Raw genomic sequence first — 27,069 nt, forward strand, 5'->3', positions numbered from 1 at the left:
AATCCTGCCACTGTGGTGTTACCCGACAGGCCCCTGCTGAGAAGCATTCTGCTTACAAGTGGGAGATGTGTTTCCTGTATGAGTGCCAAATCCACATGATGTCGCTGCAGATAATTCAACACCTTCCTAAGCTTCCGATGATCGTTCAGACCCCTCACATTCCACGTCAGTGCCCTAAGGGTCTCCCTGGCGCCTTCTGCAGTTACTTCGGTAGCACTGGTCATCTGTGTATTAAGGTTGAGCGGTAGTAGTGAGCCGGTCTAATGTAGCATGAATATATCGTTCTAGCTGGAAAAACATACAGTAACTCTTCCATCTTTGCCCCAACTCCCCCACCCCCTCCCACAGCAGACCAACCCCAACCTGGCCCGTCAGATACCTTACCCCCCCCACCCCTCCCCAATAACAACTCCCCAACGTCAAGAACTAAAAGTTCAATCATGCTTAGCGCACAGGGGCCAAGGTTGCCTTGTGGCATAGTCTCTTCCAAAGTCTCAGCCTACTTGTGCGGCCCTCCACCTGCCTCCGCCATGCACAGTTCGTGTAATCAGAGCAACGTATTTTGTGCCGAAACATTACTGAAGATATCCGTTACTTCTCCCTTCACCATGTCCTCCACACTACATGCACCCTCTGCTCAGATCAATACAGTGTGGCGGTATCCAGAACAGTAAAATACCAAACAGTGGGCAAGCGCCCGACACCCCCACACCCCCCCCACCCCCAGCCCCCCCAGCCACTTATCTGCCAGCAATCTTCAGCTCTCGGAGACGAGTCCGCCACCACCGGGGATCCCACCGCATGGCACCAGAGAGTGGCAGCCGCCAGGTGCCTCCCCGGAGATCGGCCTGCCACCAATATCACAGTGATCCATCATTCCTGGTCGTCCAGGTGACTGCTGCCCTCTCCAGTGTCCGGCCCTCCGGCTTTGTCCGCGTTCTGGTCCCTCGACCAACGTTTCATAGTCTGCTGCAGTTCTTTGGGATCCGTAAATATGTGCGAGTGACGTCCTCTGTTGACCCGTAATTTGGCAGGATATAGCAGCGCATAGTCTAGGCCCATTTCCCTAAGGCGCTTCTTGTGAGGAATAAATTGCTTGCGCTCTTCTTGAACCTTCGCCGTGAAGTCCGGATATATCGATATTGCTGAACCTTCATATTGAAGCGATTGTTTGGTTCTGGCCAACCTAAGACCAGTGTCTCTGTCCCGGTAATTAAGCAGCTTCGCTATTATGGGACGAGGAGGCGCACCCGGCTTGGGTCGCGGGCCTAGAGACCTGTGTGCACGTTCCACAATGAACATGTCCGAGAATACTCCGTCACCCAGGAGTGTGGTGAGTAGTTTCTCCATGAACAGCTCCATAGGGCCCATGTGTGTGCTCTCCGGCAGGCCCGTGATGCGGATATTACTGCGACGTGAGCGCGCCTCTAAGTCCTCCGCCTTGTCCTGCAGGACTTGCATCATTCTCTCCATATTTTTATGCGCCGTGTCCAGGTCTGTTTGCGCCTCTTCTACTTCCGTCATCCTCCTATCCGCCATATCATGTTTTTCTGCGTGCTTATCCAGGCGTTCCGCCATGCGGTCCATCCTGTAGGTCATAGCATCCATTTTGGTGCCCAGCACGGAGATGCTAGACTGGAGACTTCGTTCCATGGATAATAGCATGTCCTTAATGTCTGAAATCGCCACCTGGGCCTCCTCAGGTCTCGCAGCATCTCTGCTCTCTGGGAGCGGGCTGTGTTGTTGCAGCCTTCTTTGCGCAAAGGGTAGCCTACTCTGCGTTTTATCCCCTTTGCCCATTGTGCGCCTTTTTGTCCACTCGTCAAAGGATGGGTCGTGCAAGTTATCCCGGTAGAAATGGGGGGGTCTCCCGGGACCGGGGGGGGTCCCTCAACTCAACACAAGGTGTCTTAGCTTCTCCAGGGGGCCCCTTCGCGAGGGGGCAACTTTACAGGACTCTGTCGCCAGGCAGCCGCCGCTGCACAGTAGTCAGGCTCCCTATCGCGACCGGTGCAGGCCACAACTCCGCTCTGCCCGTCGACTCTCCCTCAGGTAAATGTACACAGCTTCCCACCTAGGGTGCGCTTTATGAGGAGTGGCCGGCAAATCCGCACTCTCTCCGCTTACATTGAACCCATTCACCGCCGTAGGTGAGGCTGCCGCCGCACTCCCCCAGCCATGGACATACAAAGGCCTCCGCAGATCAGTCTATGGTCGCCTCCAGCCGGGCGCAGCAGAAGATGAGGCCCACCGCAGCCGCGCGCTCCCAGGCTGCTTCTTGTAGTAGCGCACCAGCCGTTGGTCGTCCGCCAAGCTATTCTCCGGGGGGGGCCCAGCTGCCTCCCGCCCGCACGTCGAGCAGTGCAACACAAACGGCCTTCGCACGAAGCGCGTGTGCCACAGTCACGCAGCCAGCGCTATAGATCTGGCGTGTATAGGGGCCCTCTCTCCCCCCTTGCGTGTGACCTTCTTCCACTGTTCTTTCACCGGGGCATGCGTTCCCTATCACGGCCTCTTGTAGGGGAATCCGCCGCCTCTCCGCAGCAAACCCCAGCGGCCACCCGGGGTCACAGCGTCATGGGCCAACCGGGGGTACTGCACACAGGGAGCCGTCCGGCCTCGGCAACGACAGGACACCTCCACCACCGCGGCCCACACGTGGCCGCCGACCGATTCCCCGCCGGTGCGGCGGCGGGGGTGGGGGGCCGCAGCCCGGGCAGAGTCTCACCGTTCACGGCCAGCAGACCTCGCCCCCGGCCTCCCGTCCCAGGCGCGGCGATCCGCTGTAGTCGGCAGTCTCGTGGTCCGGGGCCCCGAGTTGCTCTCGTATCCTGTGCCCGCACGCCACGCCACGTCGCTCGGACTTGATGTCAACTTGCGCCCGCGGCGTCACGGCCTTCCTGGATCCCCGGCCTCGTCGGCCGCCAGCTCTCACCGACTCATGCGATCTCCGCGATTCGGGTGTCGCTGGATACTCCGTTCGCGGGGCAGTGTGAGAAGAGGGAAGGGAGCGCGATTAAACGCTCTGATTTCGGTTAATGCAGGATATTTAGTCTGTGTATGGCGGAGCTCCGGCCTTATGCGACCATTTTGGTTGCTGGCAAGCTCCGCCCCCCTTCCGTTCGTTGACATTTTAACTCAAGATTTTACCATTCTTGTGGTGTTGTGGTGTCTAATGGATACAATCCAATCCGAGCATGATATGTGCTCTTCTGTCCCGGTCCTGCAGTAATGTTTAAGATCCGTGTGACCATGTGAAGACAATCATCAAGTTTTGAATAGTTATACTTACCCCTTCTGCCCCCCCCCCCCTCAGTTCTTTCATTATGCGGGTCTAAAACTACCCATGCTTTTAACTGTGGAAAAATCTGTTGAACCCACCCCCCTCCATATTCAAACTCACAGACCCCCAGCTCCGGGCCGCTGCCTATATATATATGTTCAGAGAGCACCTAAAGGGTTGGCAAATCAATAGGTCCCCTTAGCCTCCCCAGTGTCTCCAAAGCCCTTGTCTTAACTAGAGGGGAGCAAATGCTTCCTGAATCCTCTGCCGCACCTGCAGTGCCATGCCCCTGATGTGTGGATGGTCCCAACCTGTCTCTTGTGAGGCTGCTTCAACACATTCTGTAACCACCTAGGGGACCCCTCCCCTTCAACCAGTCCCACGCTGCCTTTGTTGTGTCAAAGAAGGAGAAATTATATTGCAAGGAGACACGCACTTTGGCCGGGAGAATTAATGCATGGTCTAGTTGTATGAGGCCTATTTGTACTTGACCGCCAACAATGAGCATGCTTTTGCTGCACCAGGCAACTGTAGTCTGGGGAAAAAAATATTTTCCTACTTTTCAACATTATGTCTCTGATTCATGCTTCTCTTAGAATTATACCTCTGTCTATGTAGCTAAATAACATAAGATAATGGGTTTCGGAAGAACCCCAAGAGGGGAAGGGCCGCTAGTGCCCTCTAAGAAAATGTGTCTGCTGGGATCCATGTTTTTAGCCAATTCAGCAGGAATTGTACCATCGACAAGCCTTCTGCACCTTCGGGCTCCCCAACCATATGCACATTAGTTCTGAGTTTCCTCCCTTCAGCGTCTTTCACTTTTTTCTTCCAAGAATCTAATGGTTTGTGCAAGGCGATGCAGTTCTCTTTGCAAGGTGTGGGATTTGTTTTCTACATCTCCTTAATTCAGCCTCCTTAATTATCTCAGTTGTTTTCAGCATATATTGTCTTATCAGAGCGACATCTATTTTGATCCTGTCCATTTTACTCTCTAGCAATAACCTGGAATCCTTGATGGTGTGCAGGATCAGTCAGCAGATGGGGATTGGTCTTTGGCGTCTGTTAGAAAAGGGGTTCCTGGTTGGCTATTATATACTCCCAAGGCAGGCAGAACCCACCACTCTAGTCAGGGCAAGTTAGAAACACAACTCAGATTACCTCTGCTCATCCTCCGGTAGCTTTGCACAGAGCTTGCAGGCTTATCAAGAGAGGCAATGTGTAAAGTATTTGTGCAACACACACACAGTAACACAATGAATACACCACAAAAAGTCTCAACACAGGTTTATAAAAATAGATATTTGTATTAGGACCAAAATAAGACCAAAAAGAGGTAAATACTACATTTACTTTTCAAGATATCAATGTTTCAGGTTACAAGAGTAAAATGCAATGCTCGGGCTCGCCTCGTACTTCACTGTTCGTGCATCGTCATGCTGGACCAAAGAGAATACTCAAGCGCTGAAAAGGGGGAGCCCTCCATAGGGGCTATTGCCTGGTATCCAAAGTACAAAATGACCCCCAAAGCTTGGAGGAGCTGAAGGGTGGTGAATCAGGGGGTCCATCGGCCTGTACTACGTGGAGGAAGCCGTCTGCGAGGGAGCGTGAGTCGGCAAGCACTGTACTTTTAGAATCGTTGCGAAAAACTTGGAACCTGCAGCTCCTGGGTCAATCCAGGAACTGAGCTGTGGCAGGTTGTCGGTGGGCCTTGGGAGCGGGCCCAGGTTATCAGCTAATCGAGATCTCCGGCAGCAGAGGGCGCTGCAAGCACGTGCGGCTCAGGTGTGCGGAAAGGGTTGATGAGCCTCGCACTTCGGAACACACCCCTCGTTACCAGGGCGACACTTGTGCAGTGAGCTGTGCTGTAGGTGCAGAAATTACTGAGAGCACGGCGGTGATCGGCAAACATTCAGCCGATTGTTTGAAAGAGAGAGCGCTTCATCCTTGGTGAAGGGAAAAGTGCCAGTCGCTGTAGAACAAAATGTCCTTGTCATTGCAGATAGGAGGGGACTACTTGATCTCAAAGAAAGTTACTTGCATATGTGAGTCAGAGTGGACTGTTCAACAGTTGTAGAGCCTCTTCTGCAATCAGGGAGTTTGAAGTATTTTCTGAATGTGAGGCATCAGAAACAGGGGGCAAGCTAACAAGCCTGTGGGGAACACCTAGAGTCTCAGCACAGCAAAAAGGAAGCAGGTCAGAAAAACCAGACAGGTAGCAAAGTGGCAGTCCCTCCTGGCAGCACAGCAGTTCCTTCTGGCAATGTGCCGTAGTAGAGCCAGCGATGTCTGGTTACAGGTCCCAAAAGTGTCTCGTTTTAGGGGGTCAGAGACCCGGTACTTAGACCCAAAAGTGCTTCTCTGAAGTGTACAAGGATCCCTTTCAACCCAGATCCATGTCTGCCAGGCTAACCCTGGAGGGTAAGTCAGTGCTTTGTGTGAGGGCAGGTCACAACATATTCAGATGGAAGTATGAACCACATTTCCCTCTCTCTGCAGAGGAAGACTATCAGTATTCAGATGAATGCAGATGTATCCCCAGTCACACCCAGCCCTTTCTATGTTGTGGCTGTCTGGGGAGGATGCACAAACTGTAGCTGTCACCCATCCCAGATGTGCATTGGAGACAGGCTATAAAGCACCAAGGATTATAAGCACTGAGAAACGCCCACTTTCTATAAGTGTCATATCTAAAATAGTAATGTGAACGCCCATTTCACCAGCAAGTAGGATTTATCACTGCCATTTAAAACATACCAAACATGGCAACGCTTCTCTTTTCTGATCAGGAATTACCACTTAAAAGTATATAAGGGCATTCCCAAGGCTAACCTATGAGCGGAGTAGGCCTCCCAGTAGTGAAAAATGAAATAGGCTGTCTGTCACAACCAGGACAGGCAAATCATGAAAGAACATATCCCACCAGTTACTTACACAACACTCTCCCCGTTGGCCTACCTACAGCCTACTTTAGGTATGACCTATGTGTAATAAAAGGAGATTTAAGGCTTGGCAAGTAGTTTGAATTGCCAAGTTGAAGAGGCAGTAAACTATGCACACAGGCCCTGTGGTGGCAGGCCTGAGACAGGTTTGAAAGGCTACTGCTGTGGGTGGCAAAACAGTGCTGAGGCGTACTAGTAGCATTTAATTTACAGGCTTGGGGTATATGATATACCAATTTACAAGGGACTTACAAGTAAATAAACTGTGGAGCAGTTAAAGAAAGGAAAAATAAAATAATAATAATAATGCGATGTTATTATCAATTTATTCTTTCCTGCTGCAGGTGGGTTGGGGTGCTGTGCTGACAGAGCAGGGGAAGAGCGGTGGGCACACTAAAGTGTGCATGATGCCTTGATTGGCCCTCTCAGGCTGGCCAAACAATCATGCACACTTTAGCATGTTCTCCATGCAGGCTGCATTACAGCCTGCACAGAGAACATGCCCAGGCCCACAGTCCCTGTCTGAGTGCCAAACCACAGTGCATAGCAGTGTTGTAATTGGCTCAGAGAAGCCTGGCTGCTTCCTGTTTGGCGGAGAAGAGACTATGTGGGACAGACTAGAAAGGAGGCAAGTGAAATTTTTATTTTAATTATACCTCCTTTCCCCCTCCTTCCTCCCCTTCACCACTCCAGATCCGTGCTGTCTGCCACTGTCCTAAAGCAAACAAGGTCAGAAAAAGGCGAGGAGGAAGGCAAAAAGTTTGAGGTAACCCTGCAAAAAGGGTTTAGAAGGCTTGCTTAGTATATGGTGCACACTTATATAATTGAAGCACCCTGCACTAATCCAGACAACCCTTATGGTGATGTTAGTGGTGTTGGACAATGATAGAAAGCACTCTAAGTGGTAGTTGTGGAAAGCAGCCTTCGGGCTTAGTCCAGAAGGAATGTAAAGCAGCTTGTTTTCACCAGTACTAATCATATTGTGTAGGTTAAGTGAAAAACAACCACACAGTGTAGTTATAACAATATGTATTCATTATAAACTCTCACTAACACATTGGTTCATCTCCTACCTGGGGAGATAATCACAATACACACAATACTTCTATAGTAGAACAGATAAGTAGCACAAATACACAGTGGTCTCCAGGGGGAGAACAGACCATATACTAAGAAAGTGGAATACGGATCGCGACCAAAGTCGGAACTAGACCCAGAAGACATAGAAGAGCTGGGGACTCAAGGAACTACCCAAGGTAAGTGATCCCACGGAGGCCGTGTGCAGAGTAGACACCCGACCGCATACTCAATACAAGTCAATGGGAAGTCGCTGTTGCAGTTCTCAAGAAAAATGAACCTTTCCTGAAGAAACCCCATGGAAGATGGAAGGTTGGAGAGTCATCCCACCCGTGGATACCCCAGGAACCAGGATACATACACCAGGGAAACCGGGTGTATAGGTGTGAAGTGACGTCAGAAACCGCCATGGCCAACAATGGAGGACTTCAGTGAAGATGCCGCTCGCGAAGAAGGCGAAAGAGTCTGGTGGAATCCAAGGGTGGATTCTTGAAGAGGAGTACCTGAGAGCAGGGGGGACAGAGTCTATGGAACTGTGGGGAGAGAGATGGTGGCCGGAGGAGTTGGGTCCTGCTCCCATCCCAGTCGCCGAGCTTAAGAACCTCGGGGTCTGGTTGGACCCTTCTCTTACGTTTGCATGCCACACTAAACGCACGGCCGCTTGTTGCTTCGGCATCTTGCGTGGGCTCCGTCCTGTGCTAAAGTTCTTCGATGCCCCCACTCGGCAACTCATGATCCAAGCTACCGTCATCTCCAGGCTGGATTATGCTAGTTCTTTGCTGGCCGGGTTGAACGTAGCTGAGATCGGGCGCCTGCAACGGATCCAGAATGCAGCAGCGAGAGCGGTGGTAGGCCTTCCAAGATTCTGCCCTACCTCCAGCACCATACGAGCGCTGCATTGGCTCCCGGTGGCGCAGCGGATTCAGTTTAAGGTCCTCTGCGTCGCCTATAAGATCTTGAAGGGGTCCCCGGCAACGATCCTTACGACCCTCATGGCTAACTACATCCCAGCACGACCCTTAAGATCGGCAGACCTCGAATTGGCCGTGGTACCGCGCTTTAAGCGAGGCAGGGCCGGTGGACGCTCATTTCGAGTGCGGGCCGCTGCTTTGTGGAACTCTTTATCCCCGGCAATTCGCGCCATGAGCGATCTGCTTTCTTTTCGTCGCGCCGTGAAAACATTTTTATTCCCTTAGTTATTTTGTTTGTGCTGTTTTATTTAGTTGTGTTGTGTAGCTGCCTTGTCGGGCGCCAGGACGCTCCTTAGCTGGAGCATCTGTGCGCCTAATAAAAACCACATAACATAACATAACATAACATAACATATGCCACACGGGATTGACCAAGGCACGGAAGACCAATAACCACCGATGAACGAAGATGCAGGAGAGTTGACTGTGACCTTTTCGCTGCAGCTGTGAGGACCAGGCGACACTGTGGAAGACCAGGAGCCGTTCACGAGCTGTCCCATGTCAGAAGTCGAGAACCAGGGGGTCGGTGTCCGGCGGGAGCACCAACAAGACTTGGCAGCAGCAACTGACGAGAAGAACAAAGAAGGTGCAGTGTCAGAACCAGCAAGGTCCAAGGGACTCACCAAGTGCAGGAGTGCCAGAGCAGGCCCGAGCAGGGGAGCCCACTAGAGCCAAAGAAGACCCTCAGAAGGACGAGTCGCAAGAGGACCTCAAGCAGCTCACTAAGAATCCCTGAGGCCACCGTAAAAAACTATACAATTCTTGATAGGATCCTACTTAAACACCAAGCAGACATCAAGAACAGGAAGGCAAGGCAGCTCAGGAGAGATGAGTTGGACTATCAAGAGGGTAGAATTTTCACCTATGCCCAAAAATATGATGCAATGATACCTAATACCAAACGCACTGATAAAAATCATAAATCTCCTGTTGAAGTCAGCTCAATATCTTCTAGCAACACCTCGCTTAGTGTCAACAGTATCAGTGGCTCTGACATTGATAACTCAGATAATACTACACAGGGTAACTCTGCTTTTTTACTTGAGGTATTGCGTATAAGGAGGGGCAACAGGCAAAACAAAATCAGATCCAAAACCCGTAGGGGAAGGAGGTCCAAACACCAAAGAATATCGGAGGAAATTGAGATCAGGGGTGAACAAGAACTGACCCCGTTGGGATCAGAAGTGTAGGTAATAAACCTTTCTTCTTTAACTTTGACTACTGACATGACCTCCTTACTGAGTAGGGGTCTTAGCTTAAATCCCTACACCATAGGGGACATTTGTAAAACTAAGATAGATCTGTTTAGATTTATAAGGAATTTAAAACTGAAAAAATTGTTTGCACATAAAGAAGCGACTAAGAAATTGTCAAAGAATATTCCTGTAGTGCTTGATTCTGATGTTTTATCAATAAAGGATATACAAGCAACGCATCTACTTCTGACTATGAATGATCTTGAGGAATCACCATATGATATGGATAGACTTCTGGATGAACTAAATATTGAGCCTGATCTCAGCATGGCCAGCGGGTTAAAGTCAAAATCCAAGTGGATTCCCACCCTCCCTGGGGGTAATGCTATTGATGACTTCTATAAACACGTTCTGGAGGATTTGGACAAACTTAATACCACCCATGACAATCGTACCTTTAAGTACAAAGATAATCTCACACAGGGTGAGCGTTCGGCACTGGCTTCTCTGATAAATAACGAAGACATCATTATTCGGGAGGCGGACAAGGGGGGAAATGTCGTGGTAATGAACGTGGTTGATTACCACAAAGAGATTTCCAATCAACTTAAAGACCAAACGTGTTATGGGAGATTGACACATAACCCTATGGGTCCACTTACTTCCAAGATTAATGACAAACTAATGACCTGGAAGCAATCAGGTCTTTTGAACGATGATGAGTATCTCTACTTGAAAGTCTTTAGGCTTACATACCCTTGGCTTTACACTTTGCCAAAGGTTCATAAACATCTCCCGTTTCCACCAGGCAGGCCCATTGTTTCCTGAGAGGTTGGCTGAATATGTGGACCTCTTTTTGGGCCCTCTTGTGCGTAATTTACCATCCTACATACAGGACACCAAGCATATTTTAAGTACCTTGGCGGACCTGAACTGGCAACCGGGTACAATTCTAGCCACAATGGATGTTATATCCCTGTATACCAGCATTAATCCTGCATTGGGTATTCAGGCGGTTAACAAACTCCTCTATAATAGACCTGCTTCCATGTGGCAACACACTATTATGCTTACGTCCATGATGGAATTGATCTTGGAGAATAATTTCTTCATGTTTGAGCGTAATTGGTACCGACAAAAGAGGGGGGTGGCAATGGGGTCGAAATGTTCCCCCTCTTTTGCCAACCTGTTCATGGGTGCTTTGGAGACCGACCTTATTTGGGGACCCAAGGGGGCTCAATATATCGACTGCATTATTTTTTGGGGTTGATATATTGACGACTGCATCTTATTATGGTCAGGCACCCAGGAACTATTACAGGACTTTTTTGAACATCTTAACGACAATGATTGGGAAATAAAGTTTACCATGGAACACAGCGAAACACGCATTGAGTTTCTAGACGTGGAATTGTATGTGGTCAATGATACGTTGCAGAGCAGACTCTTCAGAAAGAGTACGGCCGGCAACGCAGTCCTACATGCCTCTAGCACTCATCCACAGCCTCAAATACGCTCCATACCGTATGGCGAGTTCTTGAGGGCTAGACGTAATTGTAGTGAGGACACAGAATTTTTGAAATGTATGGGAAATATGAGGGAGAGATTTTCAAGGAGAGGCTAAGATTCAACGCACGGACACGCTTAAATCAGCAAAGGTGGTCACACATCAGATAAAAGTGTCCGTCTTGTTACGGATTTCCACTCACTACATCACGTTGTTCGCAAGAGTCTCACGAAACACTGGAGCATTTTGAGAACAGACCAGATTATCCGGGACCTCATTCCACACTCACCTCAGATCACCTTCAGGAAGGGCAGAACACTTAGGAATAGATTGAGTCCAACAGTTCCTAGGGCCACCAAAGCCAGCACTTGGATGACCCAACATAGCACAGGATTTTACAAATGTGGGTTCTGCTCTATGTGCAGATGGGCTAAACACGGGACAAAAACCTTGATGGGCATCAATGGTGAGACATATGATATCAGACAAAATGTGAACTGCACAACCAGGTTTGTAGTTTACATAATTGAATGCTCATGTGGAAAGTATTACGTGGGTAGCACCATAAGGGCTCTTAAGGAGCGAATAGCTGAACATATCAGGGCCATACAGAAACAAGACCCGAAATATCCCATGGCACTACATGTGGCTGCTTGTCATTCACAAGGTGAAGACAGGCATGTACGTTTCTTTGGGATAGAAACAGTGCATAAGAGTGTGAGGGGTGGCAACAGGGAATTGAGCCTGTGGCGCAGGGAAGCGATGTGGATTTTACGCCTACGCACTGTGGGCCAGGGACTCAATTATGACCAGGAATTGCAATCTTTTTTGGGGGATTGAGGTTTCCAGGAGGTACAGGATGTCTTACACACGGTTCTATACCACTGATGAATTGTAACAATAGTTGACACTGTGTTCAGTGTAGAGAGGAGAAACAGAACTGTGACACAATAACGTGTACACAGGATGGGGCATTTATCGTGGTGCATTACTGTGCTACTAGAATATGGAGGGAGAGCGGTTACTCGGGATCCTCCTCAAGCTCTCTCTGGGGGGTTGTGACCTAGGAGGAGGGTCCATTGTACAAGAGGGGCTAATGATTTCCCTGTTTTTCAGTCATTCAACATTAGAGATACGCTCCAATAGTAGATACATTGTGATGGTAATTGTGATCTGTGGAGTGGTGTGTCAATTTACTGAATACTTGCGCTGTTTTCTGATTTAACACATCATATACAAATGTTGTTAATGATATACACTGTGCAGAGTTTTGGTATTGAACAGGTACATGCTACAACACTTGGCGACTAGGGGGGTTTAACAATGGAGTGAATAATAGCGATACGAGAAATAAGTACTAAATGTTATAAAAAGTCTTTATGGAAAGGTTCAGGTTTTGAATGTGCAAATGTCGTTCACTTATAATTGGCTGTCTAGGTGAAGATATCGGTAACTTTTGAAAATGAATTCCCAACAACACTGTATTAATGGGAGGAGAAATTTTACAATGTATTTATGATATTTTGTTGCGAACATTTCAACTGTTTTAGGTGTTTTGCTGTAATGGTGATATACTTGGATAATTGTGAGGGTCTCATGTCTCTGATTGTCACACAATACGGGGAGCACTGGGATATACGATGCGTACGACAATGCAAGTGAGTTATCGTCGACATGCTATGGCTTTGTATTCATGAAGTAGGGAGGCCGTGGTGCGGCATAGCTTCCCTTTCTAGTGGCTATTACAAGGGTTAATTACGGCTGGGGATACGCAATCCGACAGGGTTAGCTTTCTAGTTGAAAGAGTGGGGGCGTGGAAGTCGTACTCGGAGAGTACTTCCTGTTGCCAGTATTCCGGTCATGTGTCCGATACACGGAACACAGTGAACCGGGTGACTGGACATTTTAAGAAATCGGCCCTTCTGTAATGTAAGTGTTTAGGGAATATGCGTTTTGAATCTATGGTTGCTCACTATCGGAACACATCATAGCAGACGGCTCTCACCACATATGCCGTTTTTTCATTTTTCTTAAACAGACTTGAGCGTTGGGGTTATCCGCTCCAATCAGTGCGTTGGGTCTTCCGGTTTCTTGTGGACGAGCCTTTGATTTATGAGGTAAATATGTTTTTGAAAAGATAATAGAAACTGCGTTATGCTATAGGACTGGGGGTCTAGAATGAAGGGTTGTTATCAACCACATAGACACTGAGTGTTGGTGAGATGACCCTTATGTCTATTTAGGAGATCTCTACATTTATATATTTTTTTTTTAGAAACTCTAATGCCTGTGAACGATTGTGGAATTATCTATTCCTGGGGTGTCCACATTTCTAGAAAGACCTGATGGTGCACACACATCGGGTAAGAATTTTACATGCATTTGTGTGGGTTTTATACACTTGTACGGGTAGAGATGAGAGCTAGAAATAGAGACAAGGGGGCTACCCACCTCTTCATGTCTCTTGTGGGTTTTTTGTCCCCATCTTTCTTTTAGTCTTCATAAGAGCGCTTCTACACGTGCGTGTTCGGGTTGAGACGGTCACGGGCCTCGCCGGGTCGGAAATATCCCCGGTGGTGCGGTGAGCCCCCTTTTAACTACATATCTTTGTGAACGCTATAAGTTTTAGTCATACTAAGTCAGACTTGTGTCAACATGAGTGACTATACACAGTTTACTGAAAGGTTTTCCTCTTGTTCCCATTTGTTTTTTGTATGTCTTCTAATAGACTTGACTGGACTTACGCTACATAGGCAAGGTATGGCGTGTGTTATGTACTTTGAGTTTCCTAGCACTGGGGAGCATGTTGTGATCACAGTTAGCTACCACGTGCTGGATAGGGGTAACGCTTCCCTTTTTTCTCAGGAGACTTATCACCTAGTGCACTGTGCCTATGCCACCTGGTTTGTCATACACTTCCATGCTTATGCTGGTGTTGACGGTTTGTAATCTGGAATTTTTGTCCTACCACTTTTACGCGTGCACTCAATGGACACATGCTTGGTTCATTAGGTGATAGTATGGCACTCTGGGTTGCACAGCAATTATTCAAGTAGATGCCATTGAATTGCCTGACTTTTAACATACTGTTATACCGTAAGCTTTAGTATTTTTATGTTTGTATCTTTCCCAGCCCTGAGGAGTCGCGAACACTTTGTTCCTAACGCGACGAAACACGTGTCGGCTGGTTGTGGAACGAATAAACCTTGAAATTCATGAACTCGGAGTATCAAGGAATTGATGTTACTTTTTGCTGTCTTTGTTGCAACAATAGTGCTTTGTGACCTTAAAACTACACATGTTTAAGACTTTCGCATATGTGTGCAAAGGCAATTTTTTGCAGCTCACTAAGAATGCAGGCCCACAGTGAAGAGGATGTGATGAGGACTAAGATCTTGGTAGCAGGAGATGATGGAGGCTGGAGCTTCTTGTAGCCCAAAGATCTCTGGAGAAGAAAGTCAACAAACCTTAGCAATGGCAAGTTGACACGGTGCACAGGGGTACTGCTCCAGCAGTTTCAACGAGGGATACTGACTTCAAACTTACTGTGAAGACAGGGCAGGCCTCGGGGGAGTGGCAAAACCACCACCTGTGTTGCTGAGCCTTTTGGAGTACGTGGGACATCAGGAGCAGCTAATCGGTCAGCTTTGTTGCGGTGCCTGAAGATGCAGGGGAGTGACTCCTTCACTTCAAGGGAGATTCCTTTGGGTGACTTCGATGCCCACAGGCTTGGAGAAGAACCTGGATGGAGCACAGGCACAGATGACGCAGAAGACTAGCAAGACAACTAGACCAGGAGCAGCAGGGTCTTCCAGATGCAGTCTTGATTCCCAAAGCCAAGTCCAACGTGCCCAGACGGTTGAAGATGAAGTGGTTTCAGATCCGAATCTTGTCCCACGACGACTCTGAAGAGCCACCCACAGGTAAGCCCTTAAGTAAACAAAGGAAAGGGTTGGGAAGATTCAGGGATCCCTACCAGCTGGACAGAGGGGAGGATACTCCCATGTCCTTTGTCCAGTTTTGCGCCAGAGCGGGAGCCGACAGATTCCTGAAATGGTTCCAACTGGAGTATGCAAGGAGGGCCCCAAATGTGCCATTCAAATCAGTGGTGGCGATGGCAAGTGCCCCCACCCCAACCCAATACACTAATTACTGTCTGGGAGGTCTTCAAACCTCCCTGTGACAGGAGACCTATTGTCCTACCTTGCCCTGCTCAAACCTGGCTCAGCAGCAGGAGCGCAGAATTGTGTCTTTGGTCTGCAGCAGCACTAGCTTGCAGTTAGACCCGAAAAGGCTGGTACCGGGGATACAGGGGGGTATAGAGGGGGGCTCCCTAGGGGAGTCACCTAGTAGATGGGATCCTACATCCAACAATGGCATCTGTGTTGGGCATGATTTCAACATGTTTGGTACCAAACATGACCGGTTTCGGTGTAGCCAATATATAGTTAGACATCTCGTAATTGACTTAATGTCCACTGAATGTATAAAATGGCTGACCGTACTTACAAGGCCTGAAGAATCAACTCCTGAGTTTTTAGGGGGTGTCCTGCTCATGCAGGGCACCCTCACACTTATAGCCAAGCACTCTGCCTTCAGGATTCAAAGGCCTACCTTAGGGGTCACATAGATTTTAAGTGTAGTGACCTCAGATATAAGGAAATGTATATCAGTTGAGAGTGGTGCTAGCACCAGCTCACACAGGCTGCAATGGCAGGCCTGTAGTCACAGTTTAAGTTGTCTTTCATGGCTGGCATAATATATGCTGCAGCCCATGGGAGGCCCCTAATGTGTACCTATGCCCTGGGTATCTCAGTACGATATACTAGCGACTTAGAAGGGTACACCAGTAGCCTATCAGGAAGATACCAAAGTACTTACCATAGTCCAATTTAGGGAGCGAGCACAGTGCCTGGGGTCCTGATTAGCATGATCCCAGTCAGACGTGTCAGAAAACAGAATGACACCAGCAAAAATTGGGGGTAACCATGAAAGCAGATCCTACTTTCCTACAAAGGGCCACTTCCAACAGCGTCGGCTTCTGTTGACATTTTCCCTGATTCTGCACTTTTGCTTTGTTGGGCTTTTATATAACATTTCGTTTTTACCTGGGACTGGGCTGCTTTGTCTTTCCACAATGCAGCCAGCACTGTGTGAAGTTCCTGTTTACGCCTGAACCCCACTGCCCACAGATGACGAGTTCAGCACTGAATTTCCCCCAGCCACCATTAATATCCACATACCCAACAAGAGGTTAGCAGGGGCCCTCAGCAAAACGTACTTCTGGAGCAAGCCTCCCCGACTGCTTTTTTTTTTCTTCCAAATGGTCACATCCTGTCACATTGGTTGACTGCCTTGTACGGTTGCAAGCCCTCCCCGGGGAGGGTGGGGGAGAGGGAGGGAGAAAATTGGCTGCTCTAGGCCAGGCAGGCTCAAGCTCCCCACCAGTAGGCAAAGCAAAAACAAATGGCTCTCAGTTCACCTACATATCGCTTTGCTACCTCCCCCAGTGTCTTCTCCCACGTCAGGTTACAGCTGCTTTGGGAAGTGGACCTGTCCCTCACAGGCATGACCGGTTGATGTTCCACAACAGTGGATCATGCAGGGAAGACCGCTGGTCACAGTTGTGGCATTCTGCTGTCTCAGCACTTCTCTCCTTGTTCAGTAGTGCGCCAACCCTGTCTGCGGCTCTGGCCTGCCACAGTTGACCACCCAGCCTGATGCCTCCTATACTCGAGGGACCATTAGGCTGGATGGGCAGCAGGAGTCCAGATACCAACATCTCCGGGGCCCCCAGGAGTCCAGCATTGCCCATCTTGCTACTGGCGCACTACTCTGTGCCCGGTTTGAATCACCTGTTCGCCATCTTGACAGGTGCTATGTGGTCAGAGGAAGCTGTTGGCTCAGCCCACCGTCTATGCCGTCACTCCTCAGGATGAAAGAAATCTTCTGTATTGCCGATTGGTCGAAATCAAGGGTTATCTCGCCATCGAGGTAGCGGATGGCATTTTGACTTCTAGGCCACGCCCCACTACATGTCTCACTCTTAAATACAATGCACCCTACCTTGTGGGCTACAAGGCTCACATAAGGATGAATTATTAGATCCTGTCAAAAGGGTTTATTTTGACAGGCCAAGTTCATATTTACACTGCAAGAGGCAGGCTACACAGGGTATGCTTGAATCCATGTTTGCATTGCCACTATAGTTAATATCACAATAGGTGCTGCAGTCTACAAGTGACATTTAACTTTGCAGCTCTGGGTATACTTTTTACACCATATCCTAGGGACTCAGAGGCAAGTTAAATGTGTCAATTAGCCAACATATGCTAATCAATTGGGGGGGGGAGAAGGAAAGTACTGATCCCTCAGTTTCCTTGGGTAATTACAAATAATCAAGGGGGAGGGATCACTTGTCCTGCGTGAACCAGGGTATGCAGGAGATCGAACAACGGTGTCTCCAAAATTAAACCCTCATGCACGTGTAGGGTAGCGTGGTAAGCGGTATATCTTGATTCTCCGCTCTTCTGACACGTGTGTGCATAATCATCGGGTTTTTCGGTATGCAGCCTCCACCAGGAGGATCTTACCCTCGGTAAAAACAGTAGTGACCCAGTGATGTGGAGGGAGTGTAGGACAATAAAAATCCCCCGGAGACCCAGTAAACGGACTTTTATTAAATCTGGGTTCGGGTGGATCCCATTAGGGGAAAGCTCCAGTCATGTGCGCTCTGTTGAAAAAGTTAGGTTTTCAGGACGCACTAGCATTCAAAATGATTTAAAATGGCCAACATGTTTCAGCCCTCTATGCCGTGAATCGGACTTTAGGGCTTTCTCCAGGACCCGTGGTGAAAGGTGATAGTGATGCTAAACTATTAAATTTATAGCAAGCAGGTGTGTAGAAAAAGGGAAATTTTCAACCTGTTTCTTGGTTCTCGAGGTCACGATGTACCTATAGTTCAGACATAATGATAAAGGACATACACAGACATACACAAATACACAAAGAAGGGTAAGGGAGACACATAATGTAGTGAATTCACTACTAGTCAATGCAGATTGTTGCAACTTAAAATAGCAATACTTCGTAACCCCCAGTAATTGGCAGTGTCAACTCTCTCTTTCTCCAACAGGCTAATGCATGCAAAAAGTGGTTCATAGACAATAAATCATAGTCATATGCCAATCGTTAGGGTCTAGGGAACCCCACCACTTAGAAGACTATCGTGGTAAGTCACAAGTGGTAATTGTTTGTCATGTGGCATGCAGTCAATACTCATTCGTAAGTGCAATATCTAGTATCTTTAGCATGAAATGGATTGCCCCGCGTAGTGAAAATCTTTCATACCGCCGTGCTCTGTGCGTCAAATTTATACCTGGAATAGACAATAGTTACACCTCCTTTCGTTGTAACCGGGGCATATATATTTATATGCAAACGTTATGCCAGTAAAATAATGCCTGTCCACTAGGACGACTATGGTGAAGAATCGAGATATGTGGCCATTGTAGTTCAAACATCACATGCAGAATACCTCATTCGTGAAAGAAGTCTCTAGTACATTACTATGTTGGGACTGATAATGGTTGCTTAACGTGGTGAGGAAAACAATCATGCCGATGTGCTCTGTGCGCCCTACGCGCCAAAATCATACCTGAGATATATATTAGTTACACCTCCTTCGGGTGTGGCAAGGGCTTCGAGGGGGCTAAACAGAAGGAATAACGCACTGTTAGCGTGAGGCCTGGCTCAGTATACTTGCGGTTTTTGTTGCTGAAGGGTCTCGTGGAAATACCTAACGCTCCTTTCCTCGCGCTTCGCGTTGCGCTTCTGCTGCCTCTTGCGACCCGGAAGTAACAGTGATGAGCTTCCGGGTCGGTATTTCTAGTATTTTCATGAAAATAGAAAGGGGACTTCGTCGTCCTGCGTGTTTTCAATGCTATGGCTCTAAGAATCTTGTTCTTCATGCCGCTTTGTTTTGATGCAAAGTTACTGGTCCAACAAAGGGATATTGTGAAAAATCTTTGAATTATCAATATAAAACAAGGAATATTTGAAAAGGCTAAGTAATTTAGAATTTGCAAAACTACTGGTCCAAAAAGTAGATATTGTGAAAAAATCTTTGAAATATTAATACAAAAAAAGGAATTTTTGAAAAGGCTAAGTAATTTAGAATTTATATCTTTCAAATCGGGGTACTCAGTTTTTGGTGAAGTAGGTAGTGAAAGGGTACAGAATTCATCTTAGATGTTCCTCAGAAAACAGTCTACGTTAATCGTATTAGAGATATGGTTAATAGTGTTCTGAGTGGCGCTCGTCTTGGGGTCACGCTTCTTATTTCAAAACTTGGAAAATTAAAAAATGTGGTGAATGAAAACTGCGTAATGAACCAAATCTTGGTGATCAGTTGTACAGGATTCGACAGATTAGTGAATTTTAATGGCAAGCAATTTGTTAGCATAAGGTGGACAGATCATTTCTGGTATTTTGACGCAGAGCAGGTTTTGGGATGTCTCTCATTCCGAATGTGCTCACATTTGGTACATAGTTCATCTCTGATGTTTTTTCTCAGTTCGGACTGGTGGTATCTTATATTAAGGAATATGCCTCATGGTAGGCAGTCTTATTTCAACACACTCAGCCACGGGATATTATCATTGAGCCCCCTGATATCTGTCCCCAGACGGTGGACCCAACGTTGCTCTTTTTCAAAGAGGATTCTTTCTGCGTTGCTGTCCTTAGTATCCAGTGTTTCTAGGATGACCCAACTGAGGTCGTCCACTGTATGGTTTTTTTCCAAAAAATGACTAGCCATTTTAGTTGTGTTTTTTTTACATTTGACATTGCTTTTGTGCTCAACGATCCTTTGTTTGGCTTTTCTGCAAGTCATGCCAATATAGTGCAGTTGGCAAGGGCAGGTGATCATGTAAATTACATGGCTCGTATTGCAGTTTGTGTGTCTGAGCATTCTCCATTTAAGATTTGGAAGTAGTTGTAACTCCTTTGTTGGTTGGGTCAATTTACACACTGAACAAGAACCGCAGGGATAATGTCCAATAATGGGGGGGTTTCCCCACAGGTTGGATTGTTGTCCTCGTTTTGTTACAGGTGGTCTCGTGTGCACCAGGATGTCTTTTAGGTTCCTACAACGCCTGTTGGCGAATCTCGGTTTTGGCCAAGAAAGAGCGCCAGAGGTGAGGATCCTCCAATTCTTATTTACAATTTTCTTGACTTTGTCAGTTATTGGACTGTAGGTCGTGACACAGGTAGTGAGATCTTCAGGTTCTGTTTTTGGAAAGGTCTCTAGGAGGCCATCTCTGTTCTGGTGCTGGGCTCTTTTTTGCATTTATTTACCACTCGTTTTGGGTAGTCTCGATGTTGGAGTTTGGTGCAAAGATCTTGTGCTTGCGCCCGATATTCAGTGTTCTTGCTGCAGTTCCTCCGCAGTCTAAGGTTCCTCCGCAGTCTAAGGAACCTTAGACTGCGGAGGAACTGCAGCAAGAACACTGAATATCGGGCGCAAGCACAAGATCTTTGCACCAAACTCCAACATCGAGACTACCCAAAACGAGTGGTAAATAAATGCAAAAAAGAGCCCAGCACCAGAACAGAGATGGCCTCCTAGAGACCTTTCCAAAAACAGAACCTGAAGATCTCACTACCTGTGTCACGACCTACAGTCCAATAACTGACAAAGTCAAGAAAATTGTAAATAAGAATTGGAGGATCCTCACCTCTGGCGCTCTTTCTTGGCCAAAACCGAGATTCGCCAACAGGCGTTGTAGGAACCTAAAAGACATCCTGGTGCACACGAGACCACCTGTAACAAAACGAGGACAACAATCCAACCTGTGGGGAAACCCCCCCATTATTGGACATTATCCCTGCGGTTCTTGTTCAGTGTGTAAATTGACCCAACCAACAAAGGAGTTACAACTACTTCCAAATCTTAAATGGAGAATGCTCAGACACACAAACTGCAATACGAGCCATGTAATTTACATGATCACCTGCCCTTGCCAACTGCACTATATTGGCATGACTTGCAGAAAAGCCAAACAAAGGATCGTTGAGCACAAAAGCAATGTCAAATGTAAAAAAACCACAACTAAAATGGCTAGTCATTTTTTGGAAAAAAACCATACAGTGGACGACCTCAGTTGGGTCATCCTAGAAACACTGGATACTAAGGACAGCAACGCAGAAAGAATCCTCTTTGAAAAAGAGCAACGTTGGGTCCACCGTCTGGGGACAGATATCAGGGGGCTCAATGATAATATCCCGTGGCTGAGTGTGTTGAAATAAGACTGCCTACCATGAGGCATATTCCTTAATATAAGATACCACCAGTCCGAACTGAGAAAAAACATCAGAGATGAACTATGTACCAAATGTGAGCACATTTGGAATGAGAGACATCCCAAAACCTGCTCTGCGTCAAAATACCAGAAATGATCTGTCCACCTTATGCTAACAAATTGCTTGCCATTAAAATTCACTAATCTGTCGAATCCTGTACAACTGATCACCAAGATTTGGTTCATTACGCAGTTTTCATTCACCACATTTTTTAATTTTCCAAGTTTTGAAATAAGAAGCGTGACCCCAAGACGAGCGCCACTCAGAACACTATTAACCATATCTCTAATACGATTAACGTAGACTGTTTTCTGAGGAACATCTAAGATGAATTCTGTACCCTTTCACTACCTACTTCACCAAAAACTGAGTACCCCGACTTGAAAGATATAAATTCTAAATTACTTAGCCTTTTCAAAAATTCCTTTTTTTGTATTAATATTTCAAAGATTTTTTCACAATATCTACTTTTTGGACCAGTAGTTTTGCAAATTCTAAATTACTTAGCCTTTTCAAATATTCCTTGTTTTATATTGATAATTCAAAGATTTTTCACAATATCCCTTTGTTGGACCAGTAACTTTGCATCAAAACAAAGCGGCATGAAGAACAAGATTCTTAGAGCCATAGCATTGAAAACACGCAGGACGACGAAGTCCCCTTTCTATTTTCATGAAAATACTAGAAATACCGACCCGGAAGCTCATCACTGTTACTTCCGGGTCGCAAGAGGCAGCAGAAGCGCAACGCGAAGCGCGAGGAAAGGAGCGTTAGGTATTTCCACGAGACCCTTCAGCAACAAAAACCGCAAGTATACTGAGCCAGGCCTCACGCTAACAGTGCGTTATTCCTTCTGTTTAGCCCCCTCGAAGCCCTTGCCACACCCGAAGGAGGTGTAACTAATATATATCTCAGGTATGATTTTGGCGCGTAGGGCGCACAGAGCACATCGGCATGATTGTTTTCCTCACCACGTTAAGCAACCATTATCAGTCCCAACATAGTAATGTACTAGAGACTTCTTTCACGAATGAGGTATTCTGCATGTGATGTTTGAACTACAATGGCCACATATCTCGATTCTTCACCATAGTCGTCCTAGTGGACAGGCATTATTTTACTGGCATAACGTTTGCATATAAATATATATGCCCCGGTTACAACGAAAGGAGGTGTAACTATTGTCTATTCCAGGTATAAATTTGACGCACAGAGCACGGCGGTATGAAAGATTTTCACTACGCGGGGCAATCCATTTTATGCTAAAGATACTAGATATTGCACTTACGAATGAGTATTGACTGCATGCCACATGACAAACAATTACCACTTGTGACTTACCACGATAGTCTTCTAAGTGGTGGGGTTCCCTAGACCCTAACGATTGGCATATGACTATGATTTATTGTCTATGAACCACTTTTTGCATGCATTAGCCTGTTGGAGAAAGAGAGAGTTGACACTGCCAATTACTGGGGGTTACGAAGTATTGCTATTTTAAGTTGCAACAATCTGCATTGACTAGTAGTGAATTCACTACATTATGTGTCTCCCTTACCCTTCTTTGTGTATTTGTGTATGTCTGTGTATGTCCTTTATCATTATGTCTGAACTATAGGTACATCGTGACCTCGAGAACCAAGAAACAGGTTGAAAATTTCCCTTTTTCTACACACCTGCTTGCTATAAATTTAATAGTTTAGCATCACTATCACCTTTCACCACGGGTCCTGAAGAAAGCCCTAAAGTCCGATTCACGGCATAGAGGGCTGAAACATGTTGGCCATTTTAAATCATTTTGAATGCTAGTGCGTCCTGAAAACCTAACTTTTTCAACAGAGCGCACATGACTGGAGCATTCCCCTAATGGGATCCACCCGAACCCAGATTTAATAAAAGTCCGTTTACTGGGTCTCCGGGGGATTTTTATTGTCCTACACTCCCTCCACATCACTGGGTCACTACTGTTTTTACCGAGGGTAAGATCCTCCTGGTGGAGGCTGCATACCGAAAAACCCGATGATTATGCACACACGTGTCAGAAGAGCGGAGAATCAAGATATACCGCTTACCACGCTACCCTACACGTGCATGAGGGTTTAATTTTGGAGACACCGTTGTTCGATCTCCTGCATACCCTGGTTCAGGCAGAATTAGCCAACATAACCATGGTTAAAGGGGGAGCACAGGCACTTTACCACTGATTAACAGTGGTAAAGTGCACAAAGTTCTCAAGTCAGCAAAAATATAGCCCCCCCAAAGGCTAAACATGTAGGGTGATCATGCAGGAAAAGAGGATTTCTTAGAGTAATCCACGCATTGAGCTCCTAAGAATTTAAATTCCTCAATAGAGGGGGTTGATATTCAGAGGAATGACGCCTATTACAGCCTTGTGTGTAGGCCCACCTGCATATGTTCCTGCTATGTGCAGTGTGACGTATGTGTTTTCTGTGGAATTGTATGAGTGTTTGTATGTGTTGGTCTGCATGTGCATCAGTGATTACAAAGCTATCAGTCCGTGTTGTTGATCAGTGATCACGTCTGGTGATCTTGGTGCATACTGGGTCCTGGGGTAAGCAAAGTCGCAGACTAGTCGTCCCCCGGGGTCTTTCGCGGAGGGGAGGACCAGGCTGGGCTAGGGGTGGAGTTAGGGAGTGGGTATAAGAGTGCAGGGGAGGAAGGAAACTTCCTCTTCCTGCACTCTCGGCACCATTGGGAGGGTTCAGTTAAGAAAGGCCACCCACCCACCCTGCAGTTACTAGGGCTTGGACGTAGGGTTGGTGCAGCGTGCCAGTTTAGGACGGGCTGCAGGGTTGCGATACTTTGGAGGGGTGGTGGAGTCAATAGTAGGCGCACCCACCCCTCGGGGGGGGGGAGAAGAGTGAATGAGGTGGGGAGCTGGAGGCATGAGTGGAATGCCACGTGAGACCGGGGAGGATGCTAGTAGATCTGTAAAATGGATGAGGAACGGAATGGGTCATGGAGTGGTACGAGATGTGAGTTCGGAGTGAGTGAAGGGATGAAGAGTTGATGTGGGGGTTTTGTCATTGAGGTTGATGTTATTGGTTAATGTTTATTGTTGTGCAGCCTGCTCCTAACCTCATCGATGCTGCCGACGGCCAATGGCCGTCGCGTGCACTACCTTTGGAGTGCTGCGCACGTCGGTTGGCCGTCGCGGCCCTGCCCGCGCAATAGAACGTTCCGCACTAGCACGGAACGTTTGGCGCAGTTAAGTGGTTAATAAATGGCCTTTTACGCTTAAGACATCAGCGTGGTCTGTTTATTGCGCAAGGGATGACTGTTAAGTTGTGTGCTTAGTTAGGTACAATTATGTCAGGGAATCAGTAAGTGTGCTGCTGGTCTGTGTGTCTGTGGATGCCTGCAGGTGAGTTGCTCTGTTTGCATACAAGGAACACATGCAAGAAGGTAGTTTGTCTGTGTGCATGTCCCATTGAAAAGCCACACATACTAGGTTTGCCAATGTTTGTTATACGTACTTTTTATTTAGTTGAACTACTTTGCATCCATTGATCCTGTTGCACGATATCTAAAATATTAATATGCAAGTATTCTCAGTGACTCCTGATCAGTGTACGGTTTAGCTTTGCTTTTTGGTCTGCTGTGGTAAGAGGTAGAACTTTGTGAAGGAATAAGTAAGTGTTAGTTATGGAGTCGCTTCGTGACGATTATGGATAGGATGAAATGTCCTTCCTACCTGTTTTGTGGACCTTGATAATGTAATTTGGATATTTATCATGGATCGGTGGCCATATGAACGAAATCAAACTCTCTAACACATTGGGACTTGTGTGCTTTACTTAAGAATGGCACTCAACACCTCATTGTGTCTCACCTCCGAACATACCAGGTCTGGAGATTGGGGATTATGAAACTCTAAAACTGCGCCCTGTCATAGTGTCCCCCATCCCCAACACATATGCTGGGTGGGGTGTCTCCGCTCATGCAACGTGTCTCCATGCGTTCAAAGTGCCCTGCGAAGCACGATGGGACGTTGGCCACCCACACTAACGGAATTATTTTACGTTCCTGCTATATACCGACGTAACACAAAACGATGGAAGTCCCCTGCAGAATGTGACGGGGCCCTGACACACCCAAACTCATAGATATTCACAGCCAACCCCCCCCCACACCTTTACAGCAGGAGGGGGGTGAGGGGCGGGGGTGTTCATGCCCTTGCCCCGGTGCCCCCTTCGCATTCCCTTGTCTGACTCTTTATACCCCACAAGCACTGTATATAATATATGACCAAGACCGTGTGGCCTCAAAATCTTTCGTCGTCTTACTTACACACAGTACAACTTCCAGCCACGACTAACAACAACAACTCGCTTAACAACTTCGTCTACCACAACCGCAAGTCACACCCGTTTCACCCAACAACTTACCTCCAAGCCGGGGGTCTCACCCCTGTCTCTCCCCGTCTCGCTCTTCGCCCCTCACCTGGTCGCTCGACTCCTCACTCGCTTTGTCCCATTCACCTGCTCCAAGCAGCAGGACGCGGCACGCCGTCTCCAAGGCAACGGGGTGCGCGCACGACGCGACGTCACAGAGCTCGCGCTGCTCGTACTCCTTTCTACATACACAGGGACGTACGCACGTGCGGGCGTTGCCGATGGCTAACGACATCTCCGTCCGCGCCCGTAGGAAACATTTCCGAGTTCTAAACTTGCCGCTGCCTGGAACGTAAGATGTGCGCAGGCGCGTGCCCGGGGCTCTGGCAGGCGGCGCGCGGCTTGGAATTCAGGTTGTTGCCTCGTCCGTTGGTTTAAACTCCTCCTTCGCTCTGTTGCAGGATCACCAGAGCCCTAATTGGCGGGTAGACACCTGGGCAGATCCCTTAATCTCCCGGCGCCTAAATGAATGTTACCTTGTGTGCTGTAATTAGCGCTCATGTAAAGCGCTACAATACCTTGGGGTAAAGTCAAGTACATAGTTGCCAAGGTTTCAGATTGCTATGTTTGATATTTTCATAATTTCAGTGTAATTATGAATGACATTCAACGACTATGAGTGACACTTTCTCGTGAACAAAGTCAAGCAATTGGGCGGCTGTATCTAGTTGGTGGTAGGCTTTCTATGCCAGCTAGGCACCGCATAGATGCCCTAGTGGATTTATTCTGTGGCACATCCATAGCCGCCTCTCTGGCTGGGCAGTTGCATAGTGATTCAGGCCACACTCCAGCGCCGCGCTATACTGTGGTGCTGTGCTCAGCGTCACTAAAGAAGAGTCTTTCCACTCACGGGTAGGGCTTCCAAGTTTTCAGTATACTTTTGTGTGACACAATATTTTGCATTGTGATTATGTGTGACATTTCATATCTTATGTGTGAAACTGAGGGTCATTTTCACAAGCTGGCCAAACTAAGCAGTTGGGCCTATGTTCTATTTTTAATGACATGAACAGCCCCATTTTGACACTGCTGAGAGCTCTACTTAAGTTCAGATCTAAATCCTCATTTCTCAGCCTAGACATAGTAGGCAGTCTCTTTATCACTACCTTTAAGTAAGCTCTCAATTCCATCCCTGACAGATACTTTCTCTCATGCCTAGCCCTCATGCTCTCCTCGCCAACCCAACTCAATTTCCCTCTGCGCTATTCTTGTTTAAGTTATCTCTCCATCCAAATCTCGATGTGGTCTCTTTTCCTTCTGCAGATATTTCTCCCTGCCGGTGCTCCCTCCATCCTACCACAGCTACGTCTTGTCATCGT

General features: G+C 47.3%; 1 protein-coding gene across 1 annotated transcript in view; it reads right to left on the reverse strand.

Annotated features, from left to right (window-relative positions):
* Positions 1-25,920, reverse strand: part of DNAH2 (dynein axonemal heavy chain 2) — a 3,497,426-nt gene extending 3,471,506 nt beyond the window's left edge. Inside the window, exon 1 of the mRNA XM_078670326.1 lies at positions 25,745-25,920. The gene's annotated coding sequence lies outside the window, so the exon portion shown is untranslated. The remainder of the gene's footprint in view (positions 1-25,744) is intronic.
* Between the last annotated feature and the right edge of the window lie 1,149 nt (positions 25,921-27,069).

Source organism: Lissotriton helveticus, chromosome 12 (assembly GCF_964261635.1).
Source record: "Lissotriton helveticus chromosome 12, aLisHel1.1, whole genome shotgun sequence".
Classification (NCBI taxonomy): Eukaryota; Metazoa; Chordata; class Amphibia; order Caudata; family Salamandridae; genus Lissotriton; species Lissotriton helveticus.